This window comes from Hypanus sabinus, chromosome 12 (assembly GCF_030144855.1).
Source record: "Hypanus sabinus isolate sHypSab1 chromosome 12, sHypSab1.hap1, whole genome shotgun sequence".
Classification (NCBI taxonomy): Eukaryota; Metazoa; Chordata; class Chondrichthyes; order Myliobatiformes; family Dasyatidae; genus Hypanus; species Hypanus sabinus.
In genome coordinates this window covers 10587683-10609004 of record NC_082717.1, presented here as the reverse complement: position 1 = coordinate 10609004, position 21322 = coordinate 10587683, and the positions used below count along the sequence as shown (strand labels likewise).

The following is a 21322-nucleotide window of genomic DNA, read 5'->3' as shown; positions in this document are numbered from 1 at the left end:
CTCTGGAGTGACCCTCACACTGACCCTGGGGTGTGGTTGACCCCATACCAATCTCTGGAGTGACCCTCACACTGACCCTGGGGTGTGGTTGACCCTATACCAATCTCTGGAGTGACTCTCACCCTGACCCTGGCGGGTGGTTGACCCCATACCAATCTCTGGAGTGACCCCTACCCTGACCCTGGGGTGTGGTTGACCCCATACCAATCTCTGGAGTGACCCCCACCCTGACCCTGGGGTGTGGTTGACCCCATACCAATCTCTGGAGTGACCCTCACACTGACCCTGGGGTGTGGTTGACCCTATACCAATCTCTGGAGTGACTCTCACCCTGACCCTGGCGGGTGGTTGACCCCATACCAATCTCTGGAGTGACCCCCACCCTGACCCTGGGGTGTGGTTGACCCCATACCAATCTCTGGAGTGACCCCCACCCTGACCCTGGGGTGTGGTTGACCCCATACCAATCTCTGGAGTGACCCCCACACTGACCCTGGGGGGTGGTTGACCCCATACCAAATCTCCGGGGTGACTGCACACCAAGTACAAAGCCAGAGTTTGACCGTCACCTCTCCTCCACAGGGTTTCACGTCCCTCCGGACAACCACCACCGGACATCAAACCGCGAGGGGCGCCTGCGTCTCTACCCTCTCGCCACAACGCCCAGTACCTTGGCTGACTCAGGGTCGTCGGTCTCACTCAGCCAGGCGAGGAGCGGGCCGGCCCTCCGAAGCTTTCTCCCGTCGAGGAAATCCCGAGACTCGCAGGAGGTGATACCCTCCCTCACCACAAATTGACCGTTGGCCCTACGCTAACCTTTGGGGGGGGGTGATGGATCCTGGGGGTTATCAGGAGGTCATGCCCTCTGGTCCCCCGAGGTGGAACGCATCCTCCCAGCATTTTAACCGTGCCAAGCCCTTTAAAAAGCGTATGCATGTCGATCTGTTCAGCAAGGGGTGTTTATCGCTGCTGGAGACGGCAAGTTGCAAATGACCGTGTGATGCATAAGTTCGAAAGAGCATATGCCAAGCCCGTGTCAGACCACCAGACAAGCCGTGCAACAGATACGGGTCACTCAAATTCGACACCTCTGCGAGATATCTTCACGGAGAAACGTCGCCAACTCTATGTATGCAGTTAACCATAGCACAGGAAACTTAGCACATTTCATATCCTCCTCGTCTTCAGTACAACAAAACAGTGCACATAGATTGCAAGCTTACGAAAGTCTCCACTGCCTCCAGTTCCACAAGCTCGTTAAAAATACACACTTAAGAAAATTAAAATGCTGTTTCTTCCGACACAGAACTGTCAAGCACGCGGCGAGCGCAGGAATACAGTCTGTTGAACTAGCTTTAAAGACAGGCATTAGAGCATACACTTTACACATAAACACACTGTAAATGAACAAGCCGGTCTCGCATTTTTTTTTAAATGACGTGAAAATCAATCCATTCTGTTACCTTTAAAGTTCCATAAAGTGGCAGTTTCTGTAGCCCCGTGGAACGGTAGCACTTTCGGAGACTCCAGTTATAACCCCAAGGCTTGGATGAATTCTGTGGAGAGGTGAAGTGACAAGGTCTGTTATGGGTTTCGGCAAACCTCTTTAATCTTTAATCACTCAGAGGCATCCTGGAAAATCCCATTGTCCGGTTCCTGAGGTCACCCGCTGGAAAAGAGCGGCGTCTCTGAGCCGCCATCAATCAAGGGCCAGGCACTGAACTGGGGAGTGCGTGTGTGCGCGCTCGGAGAGTACTGATGCAAGTTTGTCAGCAGAGAAAATACCCAGCGATGATGCACATCCATGCTCAGAAATAGCTACAGGGGCCCCGCCGAGGGAGGATCCGACAAGCGACCGGGCCGCTGGCAGCGCCGCCCAGGCACCGAGATCGAGTAAGGGCGGGGGGTGGGGGGCGGTAACCAGTGTCAGTACTGGGGCTGGGAATGTCTGGGGGACTCGGCACTGGCACAGGCTCAGCCAAGGGCACCGTTCACGGCGCTTGGGAACAGTATTTATTCGGCACACAAAATGTATGATATTCTATGAATGAAATTCTGTATTAGAGTATTTATACCAGGAGCACAAACTCTGGGTGCAGAGAGACGTCTGTTAAACGTGTCTGTACTCTTCCCCTCTCTGTCTTTTCCTTTTCCTCTCTCCTCTTCCCTTTCTCTTACCTCTGTCTCCTTTCCCCTCACTTCCCTCCCTCTCCCCTTTCCTCCTCCATCTATCTTTTTTTAAATCTGTGACATTCGCTCTTTCCATTTCTCTAGGCATCACCCTGTTTATCTCTTTCTTTTCCTTTTGGTCTCTGCTTTTCTCTCTCTCTCCCTTTTTCCTCCCACACTTTCATGCTTTCCTTTCTCCCCCCGATATCTGTTTCCAGAATTACCACCCTTTACCCATTTGCTTTCATCTTCCCTATTTCCCATCGTGTCTCCTTCGCTTTCTGCCCTCCTGTCTCCCCTGTAACCTCCTTTCTGCTGTACCCGTCCTGCCTCCACTTCTCCTTTTCACTCCAAATCTCCTAGCCTCCTCATCCCACCTCCCTCTTTATCATTTCCTCACTGATACCTGTCTGTCTCCCCTCTCTCTTTTCCCTCATTTTCTCCCATCTTTTCTACTCCCACCCTATCCCTTCTCTCCGTCTGTCGGCTCCTTCCTCTTTTCACCCATCTCTCTCTCTCTCTCTCGCTCTCTCGCTCTCTCTCTCTCTCTCGCTCTCTAGCTCTCTCTCTCTCTCTCTCTCTCTCTCTCTCTCTCTCTCAAAACCCACACTCAATGTTTTCAGGAACAGCTTCTTCCCCTCTGTCATCTGATTTCTGAATGGGCAATGAATGCAAGTACACTACCTCGCTATTTCTTTTTGCATTGCTTATTTAGTTTAATATTTTTATTATTGTGTTACGGCAAAACAACAAATTTCACAACGTGTCAGTGATATTAAACCTGATTCTGATTCACTCTCTAATCGCTCCCTATTCCCCATCACCCTCTCTCTATATCCTTTCATTTCCACATCCACATCTCCCTCTTCCCTCCTCCTGTCCCTACACCCTGCCTCCCACTTTTGCTCTTTGCATCTCCCCTTCCATCTCTCCCTGCTTTGACATTTCTCGCTCTATCTTCTCCATCCTGCTCTCCCTCCCTCTCCGCAGAACCCCGGGCGACAGTTCCCTTCCTCCTCCTACCTGCGCATTACACCTGCCGCCGGACATTCCCAGCGGCTGCACAGGTAGGCGCCTTGCGCTCCGCACTTGGCATGGGACGGGGAGGCCAGGAAGTGAAGTGTGGTGACTCAGCAGAGACAAGGAGACGCCGCACCCAGCAAAGCACAGGAGTTCTCACCCCACCCCACCCCACCCCCCCGTCAGCTGCCGAGGTGGATCCCACAGAGGTGATGTCACGGGTTAAAATCCATTAATTCTGGTGTGAGTCAGTCAGTGTGAACGCAGCACTTGCAGAGTCACAAAACACAGCCTCGATTCAAATGAAATCTCCAGCATCGCTCTGTATCAGAACGAGTTCGACCAGGTGTTCCACCCTATTCAGCTCCATGCCACCATTCATCAAGAACACAAGTGATATCGCAGGGCCCTTTGGCCCATCTACTCAACTGAAGTTTAATTGTCGTTTAACCATACATGAATACTCGTGAACACAGCCAAACAAAACGGCATCACCTATGGGGTCAAGGTGCAAAGGCACATTGCCAGCAGTCACACACAGTAAGATCACCTAATCAGAGTCCCTACGCCCTCCACCAACCCCGCGAAGCCCGAGCTCAATGCCCTGACTTCACACACAAGCAAAACCCATATAGAATATCACAGTAACGCAGAATATGCATGCGTAAATATAGACTCCTCAGCCCACCAATACCATCTGCCAAATGGCCCCCGACGCCAGCTAGGTGACACCTTGGCTTTGATGCCCAACCCTCACTGGGCAAATCTCACCTGGTCCCTCAACACCAGCTCCATAGCAAAGAATGCCCAGCAGCGTCTCTACTTTCTGCGAAGGCTGAGGAAAGTCTATCTCCCACCCCCATCCTCACCACATTCTACAGGGGTTGTATTGAGAGCGTCCTGAGCAGCTGCATCACTGCCTGGTTCGGAAATTGCACCATCTCGGATCGCAAGACCCTGCAGCGGATAGTGAGGTCAGCTGAGAAGATCATCAGGGTCTCTATTCCCGCCATCACGGACATTTACACTACACGCTGCATCCGCAAAGGAAACAGCATTATGAAGGACCCCACGCACCCACCATACAATCTCTTCTCCCTCCTGCCGTCTGGGAAAAGGCTGAAGCATTTGGGCTCCCACGACCAGAGAATGTAACGGTTTCTTCCCCCAATCCATCAGACTCCTCAATACCCAGAGATTGGACTGACACCAACTTACTACGCTCTACTGTGCCTATGGTCTTGTCTATTACTTATTGTAGTGCCTGCACTGTTTTGTGCATTTTATGCAGTCCTGGGTAGGTCTAGTGTAGTTTTTTTTTTCCTGTGCTGTATTCACATAGTTCAGTGTAGTTTTTGTACTGCTTCATGTAGCACCATGGTCCTGAAAAACATTATCTCATTTTTACTGTGTCCTGTACCAGCAGTTATGGTCGAAATGACAATAAAAAGTGACTTGACTAACCCGTGGCTTTGAGGCCCAAGTCAGTGTTGATCATCAGCAACCCATTTATACTCATCCTCCACAGAATACACACACACACACACACACACACACACACACACACAAACCAATACAAGTGAACACACTCCACCATCTATTTACATTTTATTTTACCCACTTGCCCGTCCGTTCTGACCGAGTTCTTTGGAGAGGACAGGACTGAGTTATCAGGGGAGGTTGGGCAGCAGAGAATTTGTCACTTAATGAGAAGCAAACTCAAAGAGGTGGTTAATATCATGAGGGGCATGGAGAAGGTGAGTGCTCTCAGTATTTGTCAGGGTTGGGGAACTTAGAACAAGACAGCAGAGGTTTAAGGGGAGAGGGGACAGATTTAATAGGAACCCGAGGGACATTTTTTTTTACATAAAAGGTGTTATTCATGTGGAACCAGCAGCCAAGGAAGTGGTTGAGGCTGGTACAAAAGGCGGTTGGGCAGGTGCATGGATTGGGAAAGTTGGTTACAGGCCAAATGCAGGCAAACAGGACTTGCTTGGATGGGACACCTGGATTCAGCATGGACTAGTTGGGCCAAAGGGCCTTTTTATGGTCACAGAGCACTACAAAGACCGAATCAGGCACTTCAGCCTGTCTCTTCCTCCAGTCCCCTCAAACTGCACTCGGCCATACCTCTCCCATCCATGTACTTATTCAACCTTCTCTTTAATGTTGCAATCGAACCTGCATCCGCCACTTCCTCTGGCAGCTCGTTCCACACTCACACCACCCTCTGAGCGAAGATGTTCCCCCTCAGCTTCCCGTTAAATATTTCACCTTCGACCCTTAACCCAGCACCTCTGGTTCTAGCTTCATTTAACCTCAGTGGAAAAAGCCAGTTTGGATTTTCCCCATCTGTACCCCTCATAATTTTGTACACGTCTATCAAGTTTACTCCTAGGGAGTAAAGTCCAAACCAGTTCAGTATTGGCCTACGCTGCAAGTGTTCCTAAGCTATATGGCTCTGCGTCTTCCTCACAAGATATAGGCACCACAGCAGCGTAGCTATTAGCGGGACTCTGTTACAGAGTTCAACTCGGGCACCATCTGCAAGGATTTGGTACGTTCTTCCTGTGAACTGTGTGGGCTTCCTCTGGGTGCACACGTTTCCTCCCACAGTCCAAAGACGTGCCAGTCAGTTGGTTAACTGGTCATTACCATATAAATTGGGGAATTGCTGGGAGGTGCAGCGTATTGGTCCGGAAGGGCCTACTTCATGCTGTATCTCAATAAAATAAATATTCCAGTCACCTGCGATTCATAGTGGCCAATTAGTCTTTCGACCTGCATCCAGCACCGAGCACACACAAACTCCACACAGACAGCACCAAAGGTTGAACTGAGGTTGAGAGGCAGGACTTCTACCGGCCACACTGCTCTTCATCTCCTTCAGTGCCTGCTTCCTGCACTAGTCCAAAATCCCTGAACGTTTTAAAATCCACCCATCTATCAACACCTAGAATAAACTCAGTGACTGCGGCAGGCACGGAACGCAGGATCTCCGAGGAATCCTTGCCTAAACCTCGGGGTCTTTGTGAGGCCAGGAGGGATGGCTGTGTGGAGGGTGAATGGTGCAGGCCAAAGAGGCGGGGGCAAGAGTCAACAGAGCAGCTAACAAGCAGACCAGGGTTCAGGACTAACATTAGGATGCTCTCCCTTTCTCTCACACATGCAGAGGAACAGAAATAATGTCCACACACACACACAGGAACACAAATAGACACGTTTACACACACACACACACACACACACACAAACAGAGGAACACAAATAGACACGTTTACACACACACCCACACAGAGGAACAGAAATAGACACGTCTACACACACACAGAGGAACACAAATAGACACGTTTACACACACACACACACACACACACACACACACACACACACACACACACACACACACAGTGATACAAAGGGGACAGCAGAGTTCACTTAATCAATTGTTCATTTTGATTTCAAAATTCAAAATAGTTTTGTCAACCAAAAAATGAGAAAAGCAGAAAAGGGATGAAAAAGGAATTAGGTCAACCATAGCATTCTCTTCCTCGCTCTCTCTCACACAAACACACACACACAGAACACCTCATATACAAAGAAAAGGAAGGGGGAAAAGAGAGGTAGGAGGATGGGGTAGAGAGAGAATGAATTTGAGCGAGACAGACAGATAGGCAGTGACAGGGAGAGGGACGGGAAGGAATAAGAGAGAGACGGGGCGGGGGGGGGGGAGATAAGAGGGAGAGGGAAACAGGGGGATGAGGGGGAGATGGGGGAAGGAGAGGGAGGAGGGGGATGAGAGGGAGGGCGGGACGAGAGGGAAGGGGGTGAAGCGGGTGACGAGGGGTGTGGAAGAGGAGTTGGAGGAGGGGAAAGGAGGTGGTGTGAGGGAGGAGAAAGGAGAAGAGCAGCGTTGGCAAGTGAGAGAGATATAAGTACTCTGCCATTTCTGCCCCCCCCCCCCCCACACACACCCTGCCTAACAGTAACTGTTTTACCCTTTGCTGCCCAGAACAGGTTGACCCTGGCAAGTCACTACCGGTCAGTATACGACTTTCCCCGCACTGTGTATTCTGTGATAGTCACAGGAAAGCTCCCGGCTTGCTGTGGAGTGCTTATTCTCGTTCTGTGTCGTTACGTAAACTCGAGCTGCGAGACTGACAGAACACTACATCCTCAAGCAGGCCACAAGGCTGGGGGGAGGCGGGGGAACTGGGCAAAATCTGAGGGGAACGTTGGCAAATTCTATTCCATCTTATTTTACAGACACAACTGTTTATTACTGGCGTGGAGCAGTGAATGAAGCTGAATAGACCCGCTCATAGAACTCAGCCCGCCCAGAGAGGGGCGCGGGGTTGAAGTTAAATATAGATGAGCTGGGAAATGGGCAGGGAGCTTCACGCACACACAGACACCAGAGACACACGCATCACGGATACAAATGCACAAACGCACGACAGATACACGCACATACATACACACACGCTCATACCACGGATACACTCGCACACAAACACTACATAAATACAATATATATATGTGTATATATATATTTTTTTACACACACACACACACACTATAAATATACCTACACACATATGCACACCGACACACACTCCGTGGCCAATTTATTTGGTACCTCCTGCATCGAATAAGGCTGGCAGACAAGTTTACGTGAATCTGAAAGCAATCTTTTACCGATATTTAATGAAGCTACACAGTTCCCTGTAAGCTCCCATGGATGTGATCAATAAATGATTCTGAATCGGAAACATACTGAGGGCAAAAGTAGGGACTATCAGTGACCATGGGAAATTGGAAATTCAAGATCGGTCACTGTCATTTCCTGTCCACAAATGTAAAGAAGAATGAAATAATTGTTGCTCCAGGTCCAATGCAGCAACGACAAAAAAAAACCACAAAAGATAACAATCATCATAAAAGACTACAATAAATATAAATACACAAAATGTATTACAGTATATAGATTGATTGTATGTTCATAAAGTGGCTGTAAATAAGGTGAGTGATGGGAAATAATAAAGTAGTGGTGGAGTCAGTGGATGGAAATATTGACCCGCTTGGGAAGTAGCCGCTTTGAGTCTGGTGGTGCTGGCTCTTTTACCCGCACTTTTCTGTATATATGCCCTGTTCTGTTCACATTAATCTCTTTCACCAGCATTCCCAAATGAAACAGTTAGAGAATTCAGTCAAGGGGCAGGTGTGACTCTTGCAGATCTCCATAAATAAAGAGGAGGTATTTGATACCTGGGCAGGCTTAAGGTGGACAAATTCCAAGAGCCAACTGGGATTTACCCCAGGCTGCGGCTGGAGGCAAGGGAAGGGACTGCGGGGCTCCGGCTGAGATTTTTAACCCTCTGTTGTGTAAGGTACCAAAGTAAAAACAGATCTCTACAAATTAATTACAAATATAAAACACAAAATAATTGATTGCCTAAATATTCACCCCCTTCAAGTCAGTATTTAGTAGATGCACCTTTGGCAGCAATTACAGCCTTGAGTCTGTGTGGATAGGTCTCTATCAGCTTTGCACATCTGGGCACTGCAATTTTTCCCCCACTCTTCTTCAAAGAACTGCTCGAGCTCCGTCAGATAGCACAGGGATTGTGAGGGAACAGTCCTTTACAAGTCCAGCCACAAATTCTCAGCTGGATTGAGGTCTGGACTCTGAGTTGGCCACACCAAGATATTAATTTTGTTGTTGTTAAAGCCATACCTGTGTAGCTTTGGTTTTACGCTTGGGGTCAATGACTTACTGGAAAACTGATCCTGCAGACTGCATCCAGTTTTCCTCCAGGATTTCCCTCTGTTTTGCTGCATTCATTTTACCCCCTACCTTCACAGGACCACAGCAAGATGCAGCCACCACCATGCTTCACGGTAGGGAAGATGTGTTTTTGATGTTGTGCAGTGTTTGGCTTACAACAAACATAGCGTTTAGTCTGATGGCCAAAAAGCCCAGTTCTGGTGAAGCACCCAGGCAACAGCTGTTGTATGCACAGTCTCTCCCATCTCAGACACTGAAGCTTGTAACTCCTCCAGAGTTACCATAGGTCTCTTGGTGGCCTCCCTCACTAGACCCCTTCACTCAGTTTTTGAAGACGGCCTGCTCTGGGCAAATTAACAGCTGTGCCATATTCTTTCCGTTTCTTAATGATTGACTGTACTCTGGGGATATTGTACTCTGTACTCCAAGAGATATTCAGTGACTTGGAAATTTTCCTGTATCCATCTCTAGACTTGTGCTTTTCAATAAGCATTTTGTTGTGTTGCTTGGAGTGTTCTTTTGTCTTCATGGTGTAGTTTTTTACCACAATGAATTTAAACACCTTGACAGCACATGGTTATCTCTATTTAACTAATAATGTGACCTCTAAAACTAAATTGGCAGCATTAGTGATGATTTGGTGTGTCAAATTAAAGGGGTGTGTGTACTTGTGCAAACAATTATTTTTGTGATTAATTTAAATCACTTTATAGAGATCTGTTTTCACTTTGACGTGAAAGAGTCTTTTTCTATTGATCAGTGTTAGAAAAGCCAAATTTAATCCACTGTGATTCAATGTTGTAAAACAATAAAACGTGAAAACTTCCAAGGAGGTGAATATCTTTTATAGGAACTGTATAAGCTCTACCTCTTCTGGGTATATATATATCTGCCATGTCAATATATTTTGAAGACCCCTCTTACCAACGTCAATGGACAAGGATGTCAAAAAAGAAACAGATTTCTGCTGTCTATTTGCTTCTCTCTTTCTCTTGTCTCCTCTCACTCCCTTTCTCTCTCTCTTTAAACACTTCTTGCTCTTTCCCCCTCCTGATTTCTCTCTTCACCTCTATCTTTTTCTTTAATAATTTTTATATGTTACGAGAGTCAAATTCAAAGCAAGTTTGTTGTCAAAGAACGTGTATGTTACCACTTAAGTGCATGTTCTCCTATGATTCATTTTCTTGCAGGTATTTTCAGGAAAAATAAAGAAATACAATAGAATTTACAAAATCTATACAAAAACAAATAACGAATGTGCAAAAGAAAAAACATCATGCAAATTAAAAATAAATGATACTAAGAATGAGTTTCAGAATCATCCATTGTGGAGCCTGTAGGTTGCAGGATCAGTTCAGAACCTCTACCTCTTGCAACCCCTCATGCAGTGTGTTCCAGGTCCCAACAGATCCCAGTGCATTCACTTCAACAGGACTAGGGTATAGAAGCAAGTGTAATGTATAAGACATTGTTCAGGCCACACTTGGAGTATTGTGAGGAGTTTTGGGCCTCATATCCATTAGAGATGGTCCAGAGGTGGCTCACAAGAATGATCCCAGAAACGAAAGGGGTGAACGTACAAGGAGCTTTTTGATGGCTCTGGACCTGTACTTGCAGGAGTATAGAAGAATGGGGGAGGGGGGGAAATCTCCTTGAAACCTACCAAACATTGAAAGGCCTAGATTGGAGGGTAGGCAACCTTAAGCACAAATAATTTTCTAGCATGCGTTATTCATTAATTTGAGGCAATACATAACTAGATGTATTTAAATGGATAATCCCGTATTTCAAGTTTTTTTATGGCATTTACCTGGCCCACCGTCCGCTCATTAATACGCGATCTGGCCCACAGAGGCAAAAAGGTTGCCGACCCCTGGCTTAGATCAAGGGTTCCCAGCCTTTTTATTACATGGACACCTACCACGATGGGCTGAATGGCCTAATTCTGCTCCTGTGTGTTATGGTCTTGTGTCACTAGAACACTCTAAAATCTCTCAAACATTCTTCACAGCTACACAAATGCAAATGTATTTTCTGTTTGGTTTGGCACATCGGGTTATATTTGTCTCAGAGGCTGGAAGGAGCACAAATTAGCTTGGGGGGGGGGGTGGAATTGAATGATCTAAGATTTCCTAGAAGCAGTCTCAGCATTGTCGAAACATGCCCATGAAAGTGGCCCTGTATCCTGTCAGGAAATCTTACAAAGGTGTTCTCAATCTGCTCAAAGGCCCTTGCACTCAAGGGCTCTCAGTCTGCTCTAGAAACTATTTGAATGAGGAAAAAGAAACCCTGCAAAAGATCCTTGTCCATCCCCACAGGAGGACAGAGTCAGTAACTTTAAATCCCTCAGTGTTATCGTTTCAGAGGATCTGTCCAGAACCTAAGTGCCATCACAAAGAAGGCACAGCAGCGCCTTTACTTTCTTCAAAGTTTATGCAGATTCGGCATGTCATCTAAAACTTTGTCAAACTTGTATGGATATACAGTGGAGAGTATCCTCAATGGTTGCATTATTGCCTGGGATGGAGACACAAACGCACAAGAATGGAAAAGCCTACAAAAGGCAATGAATGCAGATCAATCCATCACAGGAAAAGCCCTCCCCACCATTGAGCACATCTACAAGGAGCACTGTCACAAGAAAGCATCAGACATCATCAAGGGCCCCCACCATCCAGGCCATGCTTCCTGCTTGCTGCTGCCCACAGGCAGGAGGTAGAGGAGCCTTAGGATCTACTCCACCAATTTCAAAAACAGTTATTAGGCTCCTGAACCTGCATGAATACTTCACTCACCTCAACACTGAACTTATTCCTCAGCCTATGGGTTCACTTTCAAGGACTCTACAACTCACGTTCTCAGTATTATTTATTTTTTGAGTTTGCTGAGTTCAATTTTTGAGTTTGGTGAGTTTCTTTTAACTCCATCAAGGTGGTCCCAACCTGGCTGCAAAAGGAGGAGGGTTGGGTATCCCATCCCATAACCAGAGCTACAGAAATGTTGACAGTAGCGTCAAAGACTCCATCTCTGGGAGAGGAAGGACTTTTGAAGATGGGTTACAACTGGGCACAACTTGAAAGATTGGCCCAGCACAGAGGACTCCAATGAGCAGCTGTCAGCAGCATTTGTCCCAGTAAGGGTGACAGACTAAAGTAAGTATTGTTTGTCATTTTTTTGTACATTGGTTGTTTGTCAGTCTTTGTTTGATAATTCAAAGGTTCCTTTCAATATGAGAGAATGTATACAGTATACAACCTGAAACTCTTACTCTCCATGGACATCCACAAAAACAGAAGAGTGCCACAAAGAATGACAGTAAAAATGTTAGAACCCCAAAGCCTCCCTTACAGCCGACTCCCACACACAAGCAACAACCCTCCCCCATTTACTTCAGCAAAAAGCATCAGCACCCTCCACCCACCAAGCACCAAAAAAGACCACGATCTGCAGTACAACTAAAACAAACCATTCACCCAACAATTGGACATACTACAGGCTCTCTGTCTTCTAATAAAATTTTTCATTGATTCTATTGTATGTCTTTGTTCTACTGTGAATGCCTGAAAAGAAAATTAATCTCAGGATACTATTTGGTGTCATTTACATACTTTGGTAGTGCTTTTAGCCTGAACGTTGAAGGAGGCTATTCAGCCCATCAAGTTCATGCTAGCTCTCAACAGGTCACAACACTTACAACCCTCTTTGCCTACCTTCAAACCATAACTAAGACACAACTGGAAATCCCCTGTACTTATCTGGATGAATCAAGGATCCTTTCAGGCTGCTGAGTCAGGGGTGCAGTCTTCCTTGTAATTATACTGTATACCTACCAGGTCACCCCTCAGCCTCGTCTGCCCCAGGAAAAACAATTCCACACTATCCCATCTCTCTTCATAACTCAAGTGTTCCCACACCCTGTTGAACCTCCTCTGCACCGATTGTAGCTCAACCAGGTCTTTACCCCCTTCCATTCCAGTCCTGATCCCAGCCCAAAACGTCAACTGTTTATTTCCCACCCTAAATGCTGATTGACCTGCTGAGTTCCTCCAGCATTTTGTGTGTGTTGCTTTGACCTTTATGTGCTTTGACACTCTGTCTAATCAAAAACCTATTAATCTCTGCTTTAAATATACCCAATGACTTGGCCACCACAGCCATCAGTGGAAATGAATTCTTGCAGATTCACCACCTGCTAGCTAAATAATTTCCTGCTCTTCTCTGTTCTAAACAGACATCCTTCTATTCTGAGGCTGCTCCCTCTGGTCCTAGACTCTCCCGCTTTAGGAAACATCCTCTCCACATCCACTCTATCTAGATCTTTTAATATTTGATAGTTTTAATTGAGATCCCCTCCCCCACTCTTGTAAACTCCTGGAGAACAGGTCCAGGGGCATCAAACTCTTTGTTTTACTTCCCAGATCTCTCTGTATACCTTGTCTTTTGTCACATGAGGTGACATTGAACCCTATAATACCAGGGAATCAGACTTGCCCCTTCTTTGGCTGGCCAAAACCCTGCCTCAGGTTAAAGTTCACAAATACATCTCTCCTAGTCACAGATTTGAACCCATCACGGAACAACGTGTGGTATAAACACGTCCATCTCCACTGCTCCACTGTATCTGGTGTCATTCATCGAAATGCTTCCCTTAATCTACATCTACACAGTCCTACAGGAAATAAAATCGACCTGTTGGCCGAGGCTTTATAGGGCATTGGTCAGACTGCGTTTAGAGTACTGTGAGTAGTTCTGGGCACCTTATCTAAGAAAGGATGTGCTGGCGTTGGAGAAGGTCCAGGAGAGGTTCACAAGAATTATTCTAGAAATGAAAGGGTTAATGTATAAGGAGTATTTGATGGCTCTGGGCCTGTACTTGCTGGAGTTTAGAAGAATGATGGGAGGATCTCATTGAAACCTGTTGCACATTGAACGGCCTGGATGGAATGGATGTGGAAAGGATGTTTCCTATAGTAGAACAGTCTAGGACCAGAAGACACTGCCTCAGAATAAAAGGATGTCCCTTTAGAACAAGATGAGATGGAATTTCTTTACCCAGATGGCTGAGGAGGCCAACAAGCCAGTGGGTACACTTAAAGCAGAGGTTGATAGGTTCTCGATTAGTAAGGGCCTCAAAGGTAATGGGGAGAAGCCAAGAGATTAGGGTTGAGGGAAAACAGATCAACTGTGATTGAACGGTGGAACAAAAATCGATAGCCTAAATGGCCTAATCTTGCTCCCATGTCTTATCATCTTATGGAGAGGTGACTTGTTGAGTAACATTATGAGACAGAGATAGAGTTTACAGATAGCACCCTTTTCCCAGGGTGGCAGTAGCCAACGCCAGAGGATATCCATTTCAGGGGAGTGGGTGGGGGTAAGTTTAAGGGAGTCAGCTGAGGTAGCTTCTTTTACACAGAAAGTGGTGGGTGCCTGGAACATACCGTTGGTAGAGGCTGATAAATTAGAAACAATTAAGGGACTCTTAGATAGGCACATGCATGAAAGAAAAATTGACAGCTTTGTGGGAGGAAAGGGTTAGATTGATCTTGGAGTAGTTTTACATAAGTCAGTACAACATCGTGGGTTGAAGGGCCTGTACTCTGGTGTACTGTTCTATGTTCTGGGAAACTGAAAAGATGCCTATGAGAATAAAACTGAATGAGAAACATGTAAAGAGTAGGAGTTATGGGACCCTCGGGGGTTGGCACTGAATCAATGGGCCAACAACATCTTTCTGTGCTTTGCAGACTTACGGGAACAAGACCAGAAGACACTGGAGCAGAATTTAGCCATTTGGCCTATTGAGCCAGCTCCACCATTGCATCATACTGATCGATTTCCCTCTCAACCACATTCTCCTCTAAGTCAGAGGAGCGGAGTTAGACTAGCTTTTCCAAACACTCAGTGATGGCGCGTAGAGTCATAGAGACATGCAGCTTAAGTACTGGATCTTTAGCTCGCCTTGCTCATTGTGTCTGTCGCAGCTACTAACAGTCAACAAAAATAACTGGGCCCTGAACGCATGCACTCCTATGATTCAAGCAATCCTTTTACCTTGCAGAAGAGAATCTGCAGGTGGTGGAAATCAAGCAACACACACAAAATGCTGGAGGAACTCAGCAGGCCAGGCAGCACCTAAGGAAATGAATAGGTAGTCAACGTTTTGGGCTGAGACCCATCAGCATGACTGGAGGATAAAAACTGAGGAGCAGATTTGAAAGGTAGGGAGAGGGGAGAGAGAAATACAAGGTGATAGGTGAAGCCTGGAGGGGGAGGGATGAAGCAAAGAGCTGGGAAGTTGACTGGTGAAAGTGAGAGAGAGCCATGGAAGAAAGAAAAAGGGGAAAGAAGCACCATAGGGAGGCAATTGGCAGGCAAGAAGATGAGGTAAGAGAGGGAAAAGGGGATGGGAAATGGGTTGGAGGCATTACTGGATTTTTGAGAAATCGATGTTCATGCCATCAGGTTGGAGGCTACCCAAACAGAATATAAGGTGCTGTTCTTCCAACCTAAGTGTGGCCTCATCACGACAGTGGATGGGCATATCGGTATGGGAATGGGAAGTTAAATTAAAATGAGTGGCCACTGGGAGATCCCGCTTGTTCTGGCGGACAGAGCGTAGATGCTCAGTGAAGTGGTCTCCCAATCTACATCAGGTCTCACCGATGTAAATGCCCCCAACAGTCTCACAGGTGAAGTGAACAAGGAGAACAGCATGGGCCCCTGTCACTCACACTGTTATCAGGTCTGAACAGAAAACTGCTATACTTATACAGAATTGGCTTATCAATCACAGATATTGATTATTGGAATTTGGATATGTGCTTGAATTCCTTACTCGCAAGATCAACCATCGTTCACTGTCGAGGCGTTAAAGTCAATCAAAACTTCAAACAGATGGCAGATGATATTTGAAATTAGTTAAGACAATGGAGCCTGAGTTGTTGGGCGTGTTTCACTTCCTTCAGTTATCACATCTGTCTCTGGCACCCTCTGTTGTGTAAAGGGATGGAAAAGTCTCACTACAGAGACCTTACTAGTTTGGCTTGAGTACACGCTACCAAAATCTGTAGTAAGCAGTGAACTACCAAAATCTGTAGTAAGCAGGGAACTCCGGCAGTTGAAGCTCAAAGATTTCACTTGACTGCAACTACCCTCAGGTTATGGGGGGTTGGGGGTCCTCATTGAAAATCTGTTGAATATTGAAAGCCCTAGATAGAGTGGATGTGGAGAGGATGTTTCCTATAGTGGGTGAATTTAAGACCAGAGGGCACAGCCTCCGAATAGAAGGACATCCCTTTAGAACAGAGACCAGGAGGAATTTCTTTAGTTAGAGGGTGGTGAACTGTGGAATTCATGGCCATAGATGGCTGTGGAGGCCAAGTCACTGGGTATATTAAAGGTGGAAGTTAGTGGATTCTTGGTTAATTAGGCCGTCAAAGGTTACAAGGAGAAGACAGGAGAATGGGGTTGAGAGGGTTAATAGATCAGCCGTGATGGAATGGTGCAGAAGACTCGATGGACTGAGTGGCCTAATTCTGCTCCTATATCTTATGATTATACTGTAGCGGTGTGCTACAAGCAGCGCTAAAATTACGACACGGAGTCGGTAACTGCAGTCGAAGGAAAAACTTTATTCGAAAACTTCAGCCTCACTTTTAAGCCTCTGTCAACCGGCCCCCCATGGCGAAGAGGCTCCAAAGCTCTGTGCTCGCAAACCCCCGTAGGCTATCTAATTGTGAGTCGGTTCGGATACGCTAGGAAATGAGGCGCTACATAACCCCCCCCCAGAACCGGCGATACACCCCCCAATGTCCACAGCCTGGGCCAGAACCTGCTTGGGAGGTCGGCCTCTGCGCCGAGGCGCCGGAAACTCGGCCGGTTGCGCCAGGTCCACATGGGCCGGCTTGAGGCGGTCCACCGTGAAAACCTCCTCCTTCCCCCCAACGTCCAGCACGAACGTGGACCCGTTGTTCCGGAGCACCGTAAACGGCCCCTCGTATGGCCGCTGCAGCGGTGGCCGATGCCCGCCCCTTCGTACAAACACAAACCTACAGTTCCGTAGGTCTTTGGGTACGCAGGTCGGGTGCCGCCCATGCTGTGAAGTGGGTATGGGGGCCAGGTCACCGAGCTTCTCGCGAAGTCTGCCCAGGACTGCAGCGGGTTCTTCCTCTTGCCCCCTCGGGGCTGGTAGGAACTCCCCGGGGACGGCCAGGGGCGCGCCGTATACCAACTCGGCCGACGAGGCGTGCAGGTCGTCCTTGGGCGCTGTGCGGATGCCGAGAAGGACCCAGGGAAGCTCGTCCGCCCAGTTGGCTCCTCGCAGGCGGGCCATGAGGGCCGACTTCAGGTGACGGTGGAAACGCTCCACTAGCCCGTTCGACTGTGGGTGGTAGGCAGTGGTGTGGTGCAGCTGAGTCCCCAAAAGGCTGGCCATAGCTGACCACAGGCTGGAGGTGAACTGGGCGCCTCTGTCGGAGGTAATGTGGGCTGGTACACCAAAGCGGGATATCCAGGTGGCGAGCAGGGCTCGGGCGCAAGATTCGGAGGTGGTGTCGGTGAGCGGGACCGCCTCTGGCCATCTTGTGAACCGGTCCACGATAGTCAGGAGGTAACGCGCTCCGCGCGACACTGGCAGGGGGCCCACGATATCCACATGAATGTGGTCGAAACGCCGGTGGGCGGGATGGAACTGCTGCGGTGGGGCTTTGGTGTGCCGCTGAACCTTGGCCGTCTGGCAGTGCATGCACGTTCTGGCCCATTCACTGACCTGTTTGCGGAGACCGTGCCAAACGAACCTGCTGGAAACCAGCCGGACAGTTGTCCGGATGGAGGGATGCGCCAAGTTATGAATGGAGTCGAAAACACGTCGCCGCCAGGCTGCGGGGACGACCGGACGGGGCTGGTCGGTGGCGACGTCACAGAGTAGGGTCCTCTCACCTGGGCCCACGGGGAGGTCCTGGAGCTGCAAACCAGAGACTGCAGTCCTGTAACTCGGAATCTCCTCATCTACCTGCTGTGCCTCTGCCAGTGCCTCAAAGTCTACCCCTTGGGAAAGGGCATGAACGGTAGGGCGAGAGAGCGCATCCGCCACGACATTGTCCTTACCCGAGACGTGCCGGACATCCGTTGTGTATTCAGAGATGTAGGACAGGTGGCGTTGCTGGCGGGATGACCAGGGGTTGGATGCTTTCGTAAACGCAAAGGTAAGCGGTTTGTGGTCCGTGAACGCGGTGAAGGGCCGACCTTCTAGGAAGTACCTGAAATGCCGGATTGCCAGGTAGAGCGCCAACAGTTCCCGGTCAAAAGCACTGTACTTGAGCTCGGGTGGCCGCAGGTGTTTGCTGAAAAACGCCAGGGGTTGCCAGCGACCTGCGATGAGCTGCTCCAGCACCCCACCGACTGCCGTGTTTGATGCGTCCACTGTGAGGGCGGTAGGGGTGTCCATTCTGGGATGTACTAGCATTGCGGCGTCAGCCAAAGCTTCCTTCGTTTGAACGAAAGCGGCGGCGGACTCCTCGTCCCAGGTAATGTCCTTGCTCGGACCCGACATCAGGGCGAACAGGGGGCGCATGATCCGGGCAGCTGAAGGGAGGAAGCGGCGGTAGAAATTGACCATACCTACGAATTCCTGAAGGCCTTTGATCGTGGTGGGTCGGGGGAAGTGGCGGACCGCATCTACCTTAGCGGGCAGAGGGGCTGCCCCGTCTTTAGTAATCCTGTGGCCCAGGAAGTCAATGGTATCAAGTCCGAACTGGCATTTGGCAGGGTTGATTGTAAGACCGTACTCACTCAGTCGGGCGCAGAGTTGACGGAGGTGGGACAGATGCTCCGGACGACTGCCGCTGGCTATGAGGATGTCATCCAAATAGATGAACGCGAAGTCCAGGTCCCGTCCCACCGCGTCCATTAACCGCTGGAACGTCTGTGCGGCATTCTTCAGGCCGAACGGCATGCGGAGGAACTCGAAGAGGCCAAACGGGGTGATGAGAGCCGTTTTGGGGACGTCGTCAGGATGCATCGGGATTTGATGGTACCCTCGGACAAGGTCGACCTTGGAGAAGATCCGGGCGCCGTGCAGGTTTGCCGCAAAGTCCTGAATGTGCGGCACAGGGTAGCGGTCCGGTGTGGTAGCCTCGTTCAGCCTGCGGTAGTCGCCGCACGGTCTCCAGCCCCCCATCGCTTTGGGCACCATGTGCAGGGGGGAAGCCCAGGGGCTGTCGGACCGCCGGATGATCCCCAATTCCTCCATTCTCTGGAACTCCTCCTTCGCCAGTCGGAGCTTGTCCGGGGGAAGCCGCCGAGCACGGGCATGGAGGGGTGGTCCCTGTGTCGGGATGTGGTGCTGTACGCCGTGCCTGGGCATGGCTGCTGTGAACTGCGGTGCCAGAACCGATGGGAACTCCGCCAGGACCCTGGTGAAGTCGTTGTCGGACAGCGTGATGGAGCCGAGGTGAGGGGCTGGCAACTGGGCCGCGCCCAGGGAGAACGTCTGAAAGGTCTCGGCGTGTACCAGTCTCTTCCTGGGCAGGTCAACCAGCAGGCTGTGAGCTCGCAAAAAATCCGCACCCAGAAGCGGTTGGGCTACGGCTGCCAGTGTGAAGTCCCACGTGAACTGGCTGGGGCCGAACAGTAGCTGCACCTGACGGGTGCCATAGGTCCTTACTGTGCTGCCATTCGCGGCCCTCAGGGGGGGACCCGGTGCCCTGCTGCGGGTGTCGTAACTCGTCGGAGGTAAAACCCTGATCTCAGCCCCAGTATCGACCAAAAACCGGCGTCCCGACCTTCTATCCCACACATACAGGAGGCTATCCCGATGGCCAGCCGCCGTAGCCATCAGCGGCGGCTGGCCCTGGCGTTTCCCGGGAACTTGCAGGGCGGGCGGCAACGGCGGGCTTCTGCGCCCCACCGCTGGTGGTAGAAGCACCAGTGTTCATTGGGCCGGGGGTTGGCGGGCTCTGCGGCCGGGCCTGGACTGGTTTGCTGCCGGGAGCGTGGCTGGGAGATCTGTGCGATGGACGCCCCGCTCACCTTTTTGGCGTTCCACAGCAAGTCCGCCCGGGCTGCCACCTTCCGGGGGTCACTGAAATCCGCGTCGGACAGCAGCAGGCGTATGTCCTCGGGCAGCTGCTCCAGGAATGCCTGCTCAATCATGAGGCCTGTGTGTCCCTCGGCCAGAGACAACATCTCATTCATTAAAGCCGATGGAGGTCTGTCGCCCAAGCCATCCAGGTGCAGTAAACGGGCAGCCCGCTCGCGCCGTGAGAGTCCGAAAGTCCTGAGGAGCAGGGCTTTGAATTCCGTGTACTTGCCGTCTGCCGGGGGCGACTGTACGAACTCCGCGACCTGGGCAGCTGTGTCCTGGTCGAGGGAGCCCACCACGTAGTAGTAGCGGGTGTCTTCTGAGGTGATCCGGCGAACGTGGAATTGGGCTTCGGCTTGCTGGAACCATAGGTCCGGGCGCTGTGTCCAGAAACCCGGCAGTTTCAACGAAACCGCATGAACAGAGGCGGCGTCGGTCATTTCTGGTCCAAAAATCGTTTGGACCGTCGGGGTCACCAATTGTAGCGGTGTGCTACAAGCAGCGCTAAAATTACGACACGGAGTCGGTAACTGCAGTCGAAGGAAAAACTTTATTCGAAAACTTCAGCCTCACTTTTAAGCCTCTGTCAACCGGCCCCCCATGGCGAAGAGGCTCCAAAGCTCTGTGCTCGCAAACCCCCGTAGGCTATCTAATTGTGAGTCGGTTCGGATACGCTAGGAAATGAGGCGCTACAATACCTTGTTTTGCAATGAAAGAAGGAAGGTGTGAAAGGCATAGCGAATTTGCATTTAAAACAAATTATCCTTGCTAGGCCAGAGGACGTGACGAGAAGGCACAAGAAACATGAAACGAATCAGGCCACACCTTCATCCCAGCTTTCCATCTGGTTAGCTCAGATAATTGGGGACTCCCGTGCGATTGGCTGGTGTGATGAGCAGAGGCTCCATTCCTCCTCCCCTCACCTTCCAACCCTGCCACACCACCACATGCCTCAGCTAAATGGGCTGTGTGAAAATGACAAGCAAATCTCTTCTACCGCAAATAGGGAAAACCTGTTCCAGCCAAACCCCTCGGCAAGTTACAGATCGGGGCTTGTTCTCACCGAGGAATTGCTTCCAGGAATAACCTTTGCCTGCAGTCTTGCACAAGTTAACATACTTGGAACTCCGGTATCTGGTTCCAAAATTATCTTTCACAACAGGACAAGCCCTGGGGTGCCCTGAGGTGCATTCTCAGGGAGGTGCCTCAACACGTATCGTCCCAATCACATCATCTCCTCGCATTCTCCCTGGAACTCTGGA

The 21322-nt window shown here is 49.5% G+C and overlaps 1 protein-coding gene across 5 annotated transcripts in view; it reads right to left on the bottom strand.

Moving 5' to 3' along the window:
- Positions 1 to 21322, bottom strand: part of hivep2a (HIVEP zinc finger 2a) — a 236380-nt gene that overhangs the window by 141590 nt on the left and 73468 nt on the right. For all 5 annotated transcript variants that reach the window (XM_059985531.1, XM_059985532.1, XM_059985530.1 and 2 more), the window contains exon 2: positions 1464 to 1556. The gene's annotated coding sequence lies outside the window, so the exon portion shown is untranslated. The remainder of the gene's footprint in view (positions 1 to 1463; positions 1557 to 21322) is intronic.